The 14,771-nt window shown below is 32.9% G+C and overlaps 1 protein-coding gene across 5 annotated transcripts in view; it reads right to left on the minus strand.

Moving 5' to 3' along the window:
* MEF2C (myocyte enhancer factor 2C) overlaps window positions 1–14,771 on the minus strand; it is a 146,203-nt gene that overhangs the window by 105,116 nt on the left and 26,316 nt on the right. The gene's annotated exons all lie outside the window — the stretch shown is intronic.

The raw sequence follows: 14,771 nt of genomic DNA on the forward strand, positions 1-14,771 counted from the left end.
AAAAAGCCGTGTTACAAAAATCAGAAGTTACTGACATGGACAGTTTTTCATCCTGATTCTCTAAAACCTAGGGTCTAAAAAAAAGCAACCACTGGTGGAAGCAAGCTCATGACTCTCCTTAGAAATCCCAAAGTGGATTCCAAAGATCACTGGTTTCTAAGGATGCTAACAAGTGATCTCCCGCCCACCCTACCCCTCCACACCCTAAAAAAAGTCAGGAAATCAAAAAAAACTAGGAAAATAGATTTCTTTGCTACAGGACTTTTCATAGTCTTTAATATGCTGGATGCCAGAATCTGGAGTATTTACAAATTTATCAGGAATATCCCTTGGGAAATGCTAGCTTTAAAGAAAGGATCAAGCTTCTTTCCTCTGACTACTGAATATAAATGCCCCAAACCAACATTTAGCTCGGTGCCTGGCTCAAAGAAAAACCTAACACTATTGTTGAATAATTGATAAAACAACAATCTATTCTTTTAGCTTGACAAAGGAATACAAACATAACATCAGGTGCAGAAAACTGCTGTTCTTTTAAAGTAAAAATATTAATAAAAATATTTAGCAATTAGTGCGATTTGTTTCCAAAGTCCAAAGCACCAGAAAGCAGTAGAGTGCAGTGGAAAGAAAGCTCTATTTGGAATCAGACTCTTGGGTGGGTTCTGCTACCCAGGAGCTGCAGGTCTTTGGGCCAGTCAACTCCCTTGAGTCTAATTTTCCTCAGACATATAAAGGGAGCTGGGTTCAATTTCTAAAGCCCCCTTTCAAGTTCCTAAATGGTATAAATTCAATAAAGGTGTAAGACACAATGAGGTCAGAATGCTTCTCCAAAGGATATAGTTCTAGAGAAACAATAAGCTGACAAAAATGTTTAATTGCCTGGTAAACATAATTGTTTTTTCAATTTTTTTTTTTGCATTGAAAAGTTGGTTCACCTCAGCCTCAAGCAAAATAAGCAGTTAAGATCAAGGTTATATTATGCACTTTGGACTACTAATCATATTTAGAAATTTAATAAATAATTACCTATAAATTATAAAATATTATGGCCCTAAAAACTTTACCTATATTGACTCTAATCCTCATAGCAGCCTATGAGGAAGGCACTACTACCATTTTCATTTCACAGAAACAAAGGCTGGAGGATAGAGAGGTTAAATTACTTGCCCACGGTCACAGGGCTAGTGTCAGAGTTATAATTTGAACCCTTATAAATCCAGTCCTAGACTTAGTATTCAAATCACACACTCTGCTACTTCTCCATGCTGCAAGGTAATATTCAAGAGAGTACTTTAAAGTTAAAATTCTATACACAAAATGTGATGTTCTGAGGGGTTTAGTGGAATCTAAGAAATTCTTTTAAAATCAATGTTCTTTAATGTATCTAACATTCTCTTATTCTTGATGGCAAAAAAAAAAAAAGAGTTTACTTCACCGTACTAGCAGGGGAACAGGATGAAACTCGAGTTAGATACCTTTCATTAAAATATCAGTATTTACTGGCTGATCAGCACCAATGGTATTTCCCCCCTCCTTTCTACAAATGAATGTGGTTGCTCACCAGGGAAAGCAGGGGAGTGTGTATGAATCAGCATATATTCATCTCGACTCTTGGTAAAAACCATCAAAACAGGTGTGTTCCTGAGGATGGGTCAGAAGAGTCAACTTCATTTATGATAAGATGAGGATTACAGAGTATCACAGATATCTTGCCACCAGGCTTGGGGCAGTCATCTTGCTCTCCTTCAAAGTACCTCGGGGAGGTTTCTAACCCAGATCTACCCAACCCTGGTATTACCCTGGTCATTATCTCTTCACTCCCTCACATTTCTACTGCTCCTCTTGCTATTCCTTCTCCTTCATCTCCTCAAATTATGGTCTACTACAATATTCTTCTACGGGCAGTAGAGTTTCCACTTTAGAATTTTATACATTTACCTACTTCTTTAGAATTCTTTGTGTTTGAGACCTCTGGGTATAACTGCAATGCAACCTCTTTAAATATATTCTTTTAGAAGTAATTTTAGTGGCTATCAACTTTATAAGACACACACCTAATAAAATATACAAATTAACTATACAATAACAGTGGACATAATTGGCAATATCCTTATGATGGTTGGAAGAAAAATCACACACTGGTGTGTTACAGAAGTTCACATCATTTTTTTCCCACAATGTATCGCAGAGCTTGCTCTATCAGAGCCTACAGAGTATGAGGATGTAATTGTATACTTTCAGCAGGTATCAGCCTTTTCTCCTACTTTCATAGGCAGAATACTGTGGTACATATGTCTTCATTTATATATTTACACATGTTTACTGTACCAGTTAATGAGCACTATAGGTCAGTGCCACTCAGAAACTCCATAAGCAACAATGGCACATTATATCCAAGCCTGAATTCAATTTAAGATGCTAGGCAGGTGACTGCAAAATGAAAGCTCAAAATGGCTGCCTAGGTATCCCAGGCACTTTGAGAGGGCTTGTGGTAAACAGGAAATCTCTGAGATTTCTAACTCAGTAAGAAAGGACCTGTTGGCAAATACTGCCTTTCACAGCGAAGACACCTCTGGAATAACTTTTATGTCGGTGTCACTCATGCCTGTGCGTGGATCCAGTAATAAGAGAGTTCTGAGAAGTGGAGGGGGAGCACGTTACTTTTAGATGTCAGAAAAGTGGACATGATCATCAAGCAACTAGTTAACACACCAAATCATTATTTGGCCACATTCCTCAGGATCCTAAAAGTCAAAATTGTATAAAAATGTTCATCTTTTATAACTTATGAATTGGAAAACAATGAATAATGGCACAGTCTCTATTCAGTTCCTTTGAAAAAAATTAGTTAAGATGAATATTTAATAACTGCTTCTCTGAATTTAATATGGAGAATTTCAGGGTGGGCTTGGACATTTCACTTGCCTTAAAATGCTCTTTATGAGAAAGATAAATTTTGCTATGTTACAGAAGAGCAAAAAAGTCTTTTTTTTTTTTTTTTTGTAGAAATACATATCTACATTTCCATTCAGCCAAGGTAAGAGCAGAAATGCCAGATATTAATAGTGGCAGGGGCCATGCAAGGTCATATCATTTTTACCTCCTTCAGATAATACCATACCCAAATTATTTCATAAAGATTCCACCTCTCTTTTAAGGCCTTCCGGAAAAGGAGCCACATAACCTTCCTCACTAACCTATTTTGATATCTCACAACTCTCACTCTCAGGAAATTCTTACTTATAGCTAATCCCTCACAGAATGCTTTATGCCCAGTCCTGTTGTTCTGGCCTCTGTAGAGAGAACAACACCGGGTGATCATGTTTTCATGTCATGTGCTTTAAGACTGTGAATTGAATTATATCTATTTTTGTCATGCTTTCCTTGCTTTAGTTTCTCCTTTTTCCCCCATCTTTGTGGCTCTTCATTTCAAGTCATACCTACCTTTAGCTCTGGAGTCCAAAAATATACATAGTACTAAAAAAAGGCTCTTGTATACTCCTATCAGATACATATTTTTAATTATTCACACACTGCATGAATTCTAAAGTAAATGTTTACCTTTTCATTTATTCCAATTTTGTATGTTTTCCCCTGCAAGATTTGCTTCCAGCCAACTCTTCCACAGTTTGTATTTAAAGAGTTTATTTATTTTTTCCTTGACTTCATGATTTCTGACCAGTTCTCCAGTCTACCAAGGTCACACTGCATTCTGATCTTGTCTTTTCAAGGGCTAGACTTCAAAAACTCTCTTTACACAGAACCCTTTAAATTTAATGTACAAATTATTTATTTCACTATTCTTTTAGCTACCATTCAAATCTGTCTGGTTTAAGGAATATTTCCCCAATTTATGGATGAGGATGTCATACAGAACAAAATCAAAAGGCTTGGAAAGTTGAGATTATACCTATCCCTTCTCCTTCACACTCTACAGTGAAGGTTAAAATATTCTCATAGGACCAGTTTTTATACGCACACCCAGGGTGTTACAGGATGTATAACAAATGTATAACAAATCATTGTGATTTTTTTCCTTGTATATTTTTAAGTCTGCAAATAAGAGAGTTAGTAATGGTGGTTCCTTGGGTCACCCTTTGTTTTCTTTTAAAAATGTCATCACTGTGATAGTTACCTTCTAGCCTTTATTAAAAAATCCTTAAGAATAGTAGCTTGTGGCCCTGCTACTGTTACAAGAATTCCTGCTACTAAAATTATGTTACAAAAAAAAAAAAAAAAAAAAAATTATGTTACAAGAATTCCTGCTACTAAAATTATCTTAGGCTTTAGCCAGAATTGCTCAGGAGTTCCATGAAATTTGCTTTGTTATTTAATATCACTTGATTCCTTAGGTCATACGTACATATGTTACATTTCATGGATGTGGCCAAAACCATGAGGTCATATCACTGCTTAATAAAGGTAAAAAATAAAGCAAAGAATCATTAAATTCATTCCTTCATTCAACCATTTTTTTTGGGGGGGGGTAACTGCTATGTTCCAGGCACTATTCTAAGGGATCTATCAAGGAATAAAACAGATAAAAATTCATGCCCTCGTGGAACTTACAATATTCCTGATATTATCTGTATTTACTTTCCCCTCCACATGAAAATTGGGCTACTCTTTATCCTTTGCTGTTACTTTTGGTTAAACTGAATAAATTTGTAAATATCATATCTTAATTCTGACTCTCCTTATTAAACTTTAAGCCTTTACTATTTTCTTGGAACTTTCATTTCCATATTATTTTAAATTTCTTTTTTTTCTCATAATACTTTTTTATTCCCATTCCTCATAAGGTCTTTCTTTAGCCAACCAGATACTCTCCTCCCTTTCTAAATGTTTGTGATACAAGATGAAGTAGTCTTTGACTACTTGTGCATCCTCCATCCTACATACTAAATTTTCTAAGAATACCTTTTAAGTATTTCCAAGTCCTTTGAAAATCTGTTCCATTAAATTCATCTTTTTCTATTGTTGAATTTTTCAGATCTTTAATTCCTGCCTGGGATTGGATCCTAAAATAATGTAAATCTTTGGTCAATCATCAGGTCTGATAAAAACTAAACTAATTAATGAATAATAGTCTTAGCTTTATTGAAAGAGAAATAAATTCTAATAAATTAAGAAAGCCACTCATTTTCACGTTTCCTGATTCTATGTCTGGGTAAGGTATGACTGAAATATTTGGATATTTCTATTATACTAGGATGGAGACAAGTGATCAGTGACTCCCTATTGTATAATAAAAGATAGAAGATTAGAAACGAAGTGCAATTACAGACATCAACTGTATGGGAAAAAAAAAAAAGACACACAGTAAGAAAAATCCTTCCCTGAGAATTTATGGATATAGCATCAGCCATCAAAATGACAGTAAACAAAGAAGTGGGAGATACTGTGATAATTCTTCATCAAAATTTTAGTTTTCATTAAGTATGTTGAAAAGATTCTCAGGAGGAGAAAACAGTAAGATAAAGGAGAACACATCTCTTCCGTGTGGCTAGATGTGTGCCAATATGCCAACTTCCTTGGTAAATTTTTCATGTATTTATAAGAACCTAAATCATAATAATTTTAAAAAGATGTTAACCTAGAATAGGATTTCAATGGTTTTTGAAGGAAAGCAACTTTTCTTTTCTAGAAGCCTTGAAATCGAGGCACCATCCTATAGCGAAATGTATGAACTGGAGAGGGCACATGATGATGCTCACCACAGCCATCTACCCACAGAAACTTACTGCCCCTCCTCCAATCCTGCCCTAGAAGGAGAAGAAGAGTATGGTGCAGAGATAGGCACATCACTGACAACCATCTGGGAAACTCAACAGACTGAGTTACTTTAGAAGATCCTAATGTCTGGGGTCGTGTTGCCTTGTCTACCTTAATGCTTTTCCTATTTCATTTTTTTTTTTTTTTTTTTGGAATGCAAGGCTTTGCAAAATGTCTCTTTAGATTTCTTTTGTGTTTTGTTTATTTTTTTTAAAATCATGTCACAAAAAGCATTTCTATTTAGGTCTGTTTTTCCATTAGCCATTTGCCTTTCGCTAAAACTTTAACTGTATTCTATGCTTAAACACCCAAACACAGACACGTTCCATCACTTAAAATATTTTAAAATATTTTGTGTATGTATTATTTAAATTCTATTTTAAAAATCAATGGTAAACCAATAAATTGTTGGAATTAAGTTAAAAAAATCAAAGTCTATCTTTAAAATTCTATTGAGACATTGTGCAAAAATCAGACAGACCAATTACTAGGTAGACAATGTAGGCTACACAATCACATTTAAACTAAATTTTTAATATTTCTGAAATTCATTTTTTTCTAATACACAGTTTCTCCATGACAAAGTGAGAGGCATTAACTAGATGATATACATGTTTCTTCTATTTTTAATGAAAGATTTTATAATCTATTGAAACTAATATCTATGACTTTCTTTAATCCAGAAAATTATCATGTTAGGAGAGTCTATTTCAGATTGGAAACGTGGAAGGAAAAAAAGATTTGAAGAATAAAATTTGAAATTTTGGCAACAGAATTTTAATTCGTGTTTGATAGTTTATTCCTGTGAAGCAATTTTTAATCATCCTAGTAATAGTGATAATGATAGTTCATTGAGTAAACATGTCCCAGGAATATTATTTCTATTATTTCAATTGAACCTTATACCTGGATAATTTTGTACTATCATGATCATTATTCATATTATATTTCTGGTTCAGAAAAATAATCAAGGCACTGAAAAAATACAAAATTTGCCCAACTTTACACCATAACCAAGTAGCAAAGCTAGGTTTTGAGATAAGGGAACCTGACTCCAGATTCTAAGCTCATATTCCTCTGCTACATTGCCTCATCTGTTAGGGGGCCTTACAAAATTCTAACGAAATATTTTCATCATCTAGTTTTGAAGTTTTATATGTGAAAGTCCTAAATCAGGTGACAGTAAAATATATAAAATCCAGTACATTCATGATCTGAGCTTTTATCTAAATACAAACCTAAAAGTTTGACTCCCCTTAGATTAAAGAAGGGTGTTTCATTTTCTCTTTGACTTTTCCATGTCATTTTTTGAAACTGGATTAACTTTTTCCCTGATTGAAATTATATTTCTTAATGTATTTCTACTACAGTTATTTCAAGAACAACTCTTCTTCCCCATGGTTAAGATTTTAAATAGTGTTATAGGCTGCCAGCAACCATTTACTTATCATTTATAGCCAGAGATAAGATACCTCTAATTTTCCATTTGGTGGGTTCCTGGGTAATATAAACATAATATGGAATTCTGATTATATAGATCAACTTGACAATAAATTGGAAATAGGTATTGCTAAAGGTTAAATTTATAGGTAAACTGATGAGAAATGCAGGATATTGTAATCTATTGAACATGCCTTACCTAATAAATTTCCATGTCCTTCTTATCAAATGATTCTTAAGGGTGCTCTGTATGAAAATAATTCACCTTGTATACTATAAATGACTCATTGATTGAAACCAGCTTTCTAATTCTCTACATATATGTGATACTCAAAAATGTAAATGACCAGTGAATTTGCTTTAATTCCAGAAATTAACTAATTTGGCCTGCTTCTAAAAGTTAAACTAGAATTAAAATTACGAATAATGAACACCAAACAGAAACTGTCATATCCTCCAGTGTCAATGGATCCTATAAATGCTGTTGTCAACAGCTGGTTCAAATTGCCAAAAGACCCCAGAAACAATTCAGGAAGGAATAGTTTTTAAATGGATCCACATTTGTGGAAAAAAAATGCTCTTCCTTTATAGTCACTGTTCATTTCCTGTATTGAAATATGATGTAGAAGCAACTGTAAGAAATTACGACCTGCTTAGAGGCTTTTTACTAAGCCCAACTTCCATTATGTGAAACTTCTTACATATTATAGGCATTTCAGTACAGGTTATTACTAAATATGAGATTACAATGGTAGTAGGATGTTTTAATAAGATGACAACTTTACTATTTGTCATGATATTTTCCATTAATTTACCTGAATCTTTTATGTGCCAAAGTTCCCTTCTTATGTGACAAACTCACCTGAGGTAGGAAGAAAGAAACAATGATGCACTTGAAATTTCTATTGCAAAATCTAAGAAGTTATGATAAAAATACATGTTTTAACTTATATAATCCAAATAAATCCTAAATGGTAATAATAATAATGGTGCTGAGAGTTTTTATAAAATATATAATAAAGGAATTTTTTCAACATTGAGTTCTCAACCTATATCTTCGCGAAATAGGTTTTCTGCTTTTTAGAACTTTGGTTATGAGTGGTATAATAAAATTTGACTACAGATTTACACCTATAATAAAAATAAAATCAACTTCAACTCTTTATGAAAGTGCTACCAATATATAGTAGTTCCCCATAATGACAGAAAAATGACAGCAACAATGTTTTGGATAAACTGTCATTTCAGAGAGCAAAGAGATAAAGGAAATAATTAAGGGATCATTTAAAAAATATATTTGTTAGGATAAAAGAAAATTAAAGGGTAAAATTCCAAAGAGACTTCTCTTTGTGCTTAACATGGTAGAAATATCATTCAAATAGTTTAACCCTGCAAGGAGATTACCTATAATTCTGCCAAGGTCACTGCCAAGTTATATTAATGGCCATGTTCAGTACATGTCAGCCACATGAGTTAGAGCTGCCTTCTTCTTCTTTTTCTACTGCATAATGACCTCCCTCTTAATGCACACTGACAAATTGAGGTGAGTGAATATGTTTTTCTAAAATATAGATGGAAGAGTTCCATTCCTTCAACTCTCCTATTTTAATTGTACCAAACATGTGGAATGTAAAGTCTGGCAGGAAAGAGGTTTTAAATATTCCATTCTGAAAATTGAACCATTTTTGAAAATGGCACTTTGAGTCTTAAAGGGAATTATTTGTGGCTGCATTGTGAATTTTCTTTCAAATGCACATTTGCTTATATTGCTGCAAAAGCATAAAATATTTTTTAAGTGTAGGAATGACTTTTTTTTTAAATCTAGAAAATGTCATTGGAACACAGAGTTAGTAACAGAATGATTTAGTGTTCAGTAGTTAAGCTCTATTGCAGATTTGTAATTTTCACTTATCAATATTATTCATCATTTACAGAAGAAATGTGAGAGTGGAGGCATATTGGCTTCTGAATACATCTACTGACTAGAATGCAGCAGACATATTTATGTACTTAGAGTAAGAATAGATTAACACATCTCCTTTACAGGGCTTATATTTAAATAGAATAAATCACACCCTCAAAGAATAAATGATATTCTAGTATGTTATAATAAGACCTGCTTGTAAGAGACATCTCTATTAAAAATTTACCACTTTAGTCCTGGAATACCAATTTAGTCCTGGTTTTGAGATTAGCAATATATTAAAAATATCTGGGGAATTAGCAGTTTCAAGTCTCAGTTTAATATGAGAACTTGGTGCTGATTTCTTTGTTTCACTTATGTACTTTAATTCATCAAAACATTATTGAAATGATTGGGAAAGAAAGAAGACATGAAGAAGCACTCCCCCGCTTATATCAGCTGACCTGAACAATATTTTAAAACTATATTTAGAAAAAGATAAAAGAGCTGAGTACAGTGACAATTCTCCATGCCAACTTCCTCTATTACCACTTTTCTTTTTTTCATTTAGTAACTCATCTATAAAACAACGACTTTAAAAAAAAAAGAGAATAATTTCAGGACCTCTAGATTTTAACAGGCTGATAAGATACACAGTTGCGAGACTAGATCAGACACCAATCTACAGCTTTCACATAAGATCACTATTTCTATTTTGTTTATCTCATTTATAGTTGCACAACTCGTGGTAATGACTTGGATCACAAACGCATTACAGAGCAGTTTCTCAAATTTGAAGTCGAATACAAACAACTATTATCTAAATTACAAAAATCAGATTTAAATATATTGCTTTTAAAAAGTACATGAGTAAAAATTGGCAATACACAAAGTGCAAATAAATTCCATTCTGCAAACTTATTATAACTAGTAAATGGGCACATGGTGACGTAACTAAAAGTCATAAATAATATTTTAGCGAAACTTATAATCTTACTACAATAACTTTTACAAAGATGATGTAGAATAATTTGCTATTTAAAAAAACTCCCCAAAGGCACATAGCAGAGGAAGTGGTGGAGAGAATCTGCATGATTTAATAACCTAATAATGATCTGTATTTGAAATCCAAAGCTATAGAGGCTGAAAACTGTTTAGTAGAAAATAACAAACCTACTTCTAGAAGTTTGGTTGAATGGGTACAACTTTCTAGCTATGTAACATCTCTTACTTTGCAGAGTACTGGGTAAACCATATGTGGGTGAAAACCATCTCCTTAAGATAAAAATTCACATTTTCACATATTTACATCTTTCTACATAGAAATAATAGCAGGAAATAAGCTAAATGCTTTATATATAATATTTAATTCTTGTTGTAATTATTTTAGTCACAATAAGGTAATAAACTGAGACACATTTTGAAAACTTTAAGTAGTGTAACTTCTCACTCCACAATGTTAACTAGTTATTTGCAACTTCAGCAAGCACTTAAAAAAGTCATGGGGCTTCCCTGGTGGTGCAGTGGTTGGGAGTCTGCCTGCTAATGCAGGGGACACAGGTTCGTGCCCTGGTCTGGGAAGATCCCACATGCTGCAGAGCAGCTGGGCCCGTGAGCCACAATTACTGAGCCTGCGCGTCTGGAGCCTGTGCTCCACAACAAGAGAGGCCGCGATAGTGAGAGGCCCGCGCATGGCGATGAAGAGTGGCCCCTGCTTGCCACAACTAGAGAAAGCCCTCGCACAGAAACGAAGACCCAACACAGCCATAAATAAAAAAAAAAAAAAAAAAAAAAGAGTCATGAATTCATTCCCACTGATGAGGGGGGCACACTGATAAGAAAAAATAAAATTTAGATTTTGGTAAAAAATTGACATACTTTGGGATAAAATTCTGTTTCCTAATGACACCGTTCTCTGTGAAAGAGTTGGTTGAAAGATTCCCTCTGTCAATGGACTGGTTATTTAGAGTTATAGTGGCCTGTGTGGGAGTATTTTGTTTTCCCAGATGGATACACAAGTTCTTCAGTGTTGTAAAATATTTCTTGGAAGAATATGGTTGTGCCAAGCACTTTAAAGTACTTTTAATTTACTTGTTTCTAAATCAGTTAATTTGAAAATAAATGACATTCATACATTCACAGGCTTGAACTGTCTAAATCTTAAGCATCGCATTTCTAAAAGCCAGCCCCACATGAGTTTGGCTATGCTACCGAATGCTATGGTAAATCTCTCGTTTACAAGGATTGTGAAACCTGTTTGTTTAAAAAAAAAGTCATACAGACATAATAAAATACACTGAAAATGTGTGATATTTGGCTAGTACAAAATGTTGTCTAAGGCTTAATTTAAAAATCTACAATAAAGGTTTCAACACATTTATCCATTTGATTTATGTCTAAATGTTTAACTTAATTTCAAAGGAATTAATGACTGACCACTATTAAAGTTCAGTTTTCTCTTATGTTTCAGGGAGATGAATCTGCAAATTCCTTCAGGAAATGATCCGTTGTTCATCAACATTTCAAAACTAAGAAACTTCTAGAAATTGGTAATTCTGGTATTCCCTAGTTGTATTTCAAATTTAATAATACGAATTGAAACTATTAAAATTCCACTACAAGAATTAAAAAAAAAACTTTAAAAAGATAAAATTAAGTAGTAAATCTGCCTTTAATGACTTTAATTTGTAGGATGATGTAGGTAATTATAAAATCTATTTCCTAGACCGTCCTCCTCAAAAGGCAAAAACCAAAAACCCTTTCAATGCAAAATTTCTTGATTGTAAAAATTTAAAAAAGGATAATGATTGTTAATCCTTGTTTTGTGCCTAGCACTGTTCTATTTACATGTATTAACTCATGTAATCCTCATAACAACCTTATGGCACCATTACTGCATCCATTTCACATATGAGGAAACTTCGACAAAGAGGACTTTGCTTGCACAAGGTAAGTGTGGCTCTGGGATTGGAACCTACACAGTCTGACTCCAGCATCAACCCTTTATGTCATGCTAAACAGATTCCAACATTTTAATGAAATATGAGGTCTTACTTTGATTGCTTTAAGAGCACAACATAGGAATGGTAACTGCCAAAGTAGACAGAATGGAGGAATTTAGAGTTGGAGCAGACCCTAGAAGGCCATTGCTCTTTAGGGCTGCCATGATGTTTGGAATGCCCTTCATTTTAAAGTGGAGCAGCGAGCGAAACTTCCAGTCTCACGTACTGGCTCTGACTTTGGTGATTCCTTTGGCATACATACCTACATACTTACATGCTTACATGCTTAGATATGTACATACGTATATATGTGTGTGTGTATATATATAACATATCATTAAAAACTTATACATAATGAATTTTTAAATGAAGAATATGTATTTTTTTCAATTTAAACTTTGTTCTGTTTAATTATTAGAATAATGCCAAGTCTTTGCTTTATCTTCCAGTAAACATCCACACATTTTGATATCAATCAACCTGTCTTACAAGTACTGGATACAGATTTAGTGAATTTACTCAGTGAACATCTATCTGCTAAAATTCAGCTGATTTTTCTACTAACTTTCAGCTTCTACATGCTAACATTCTATAAACCACCAATGTTAATTTCATATTCTGACTGGCCAGTAAGCTAACTTAAGGTATAAAAATTCAATATTTAGTAAGGTATACGTCTCTATCTTATATTTTAAAATTAAAATAATAATTTATGCATTTATAGTTATGTGAATAGACTGCAATTATTTATCCTAGGTACTTGAAATTTTAAAATCTATTTTCAGCATCTCAAAAAGATTAAAGAATTCTAATTGTACTAAAATGTACGGGGGTAATTATTACTTGAAGCTTTATAATGCAACCAATACAATCAGACTCAATCTGTAGGGGATTTACATATCTATTAGAATATAAACTATCAAACTGTATTTGTATTTTTAGATTGCAACATCTCCAAAACGACAAATGGAAATTTAAATGACTAAAAGTGATTGTATATGGAAATAATTTATGCAGAATTCTTTATATTTGTTAGTAGTATAGTTGCAAACAAAAGGTTATTAGTATCTTCTTAGATATGATAACATGATTAAAACAATTTTAGAACTATATATTGAAGTGTGTATTCAATATTCATTAGCAACAGAGTCAAACTTTATATTTAAAAAAAATCACACGCCTTTTACTATGTATCTTATATCTCTTTTATATAACTAAAACTTTAATTTTAAAGCTATTTCTATTAATAAATACAAGGAAAAATACATATCTAAAAGTACCAGTGGTAGAGATGGAGGCTGAGATGAAGAAAGTATATGAAACACAACGAGAGAAGAATCAGAAGAGTCAGAATCATACTCTAAAGTCAATTCCTATAAAAGAACATTCAAGGCAATGTTCAATTTATTTAAACACTGGCTTCTGGCTGCATTAACTATCATTTGAAATAAGTGTACTATACAACAAGAAAAAAATTTTAACAAGGATTTTTATCATAATTATATTTCCAAGTGATAATTAAAATGATATGTATGCTGCTCTTAAGAATGCAGTGTTAAAATGTAGCTCTAGCTGAGGTGGGTACCTAATGGATAATGAGGTCTTCTAGGCTGGACTTGTACACCCTTGAACAAAAGTCAATTATCAAACAGTTGTGTACTCTTGCTAGCCAAATATCTTCCATTAGGACAACTGAGAAGAAATGTTCTGTAGCTGCATAATGCCTAGACATTCAATAAATTGACACCAATAGTAAGTTGCTATACTTAAATGAATACAGGTAATTAGAAATTGCCTGAATAAATGAAATCTATGCAAAATAAAAATGACTATCATTTCTAGATAACAGTATCATTGAAACAAATGTATCATGAAGATTGCTGGTGAAGAATAAAACTTCATGATTTGACTATCATTTTGTTTTCCTTACTCCCATCATATACCGATGCTAACTAACTAGTAATGGAATAAATAAAAGGCTTGAATTAGCTTTCATTAGATGTTGACTTAATGGGTTTACAAAAGATATAAACCCTTTCCAATATACTTGGTTCCTCATATATTTATGAAATAAGAGATCAACCTAGTCAGATGCATATCACAAAACAAAAAAACCCCAACTTACGTGAATCAGTTGGATAAAACTTAAACTCCAAACTGGGCCAATGAGATACACTATGTCTTTTAATGAATCACAAATGTGTCTTTCAACATTGTTTTATCAGCTACAACAGTATTATCTCATGACTTTCACTCATGACATAAACAAGAACCACAAAAATTCGTAATTTTTACATGGTGGGCAAATCTAAGAAATATAGTATTATAATGTAAGAAAGATGCAGAATCATCATTCATCTATTACCGCATATGAAATGAAATAAAGGCTACTGATGGCAGTTTTTTTGTAGCTATATAAGAACCATGCTTTCTAATCAGAGACCAAAGTTTTAATCTATGTGACTTCTAAATTTCAGTTTCCTCAGCTGTAAAAATATGTATTAGTATACAATAAATAATATCATTACCATAGGTTCATAGAATAGTAAGCAGTAGTATTTCACAAAAGGAACTGGACGCCTACCCCAAGGAAGTATCTTTGGTTATGATCAACATCATTCAGTCAGTCAGGTAGTATAGCAGATCTGGTG

The sequence above is a fragment of the Eubalaena glacialis genome, chromosome 4 (assembly GCF_028564815.1).
Source record: "Eubalaena glacialis isolate mEubGla1 chromosome 4, mEubGla1.1.hap2.+ XY, whole genome shotgun sequence".
Classification (NCBI taxonomy): domain Eukaryota; kingdom Metazoa; phylum Chordata; class Mammalia; order Artiodactyla; family Balaenidae; genus Eubalaena; species Eubalaena glacialis.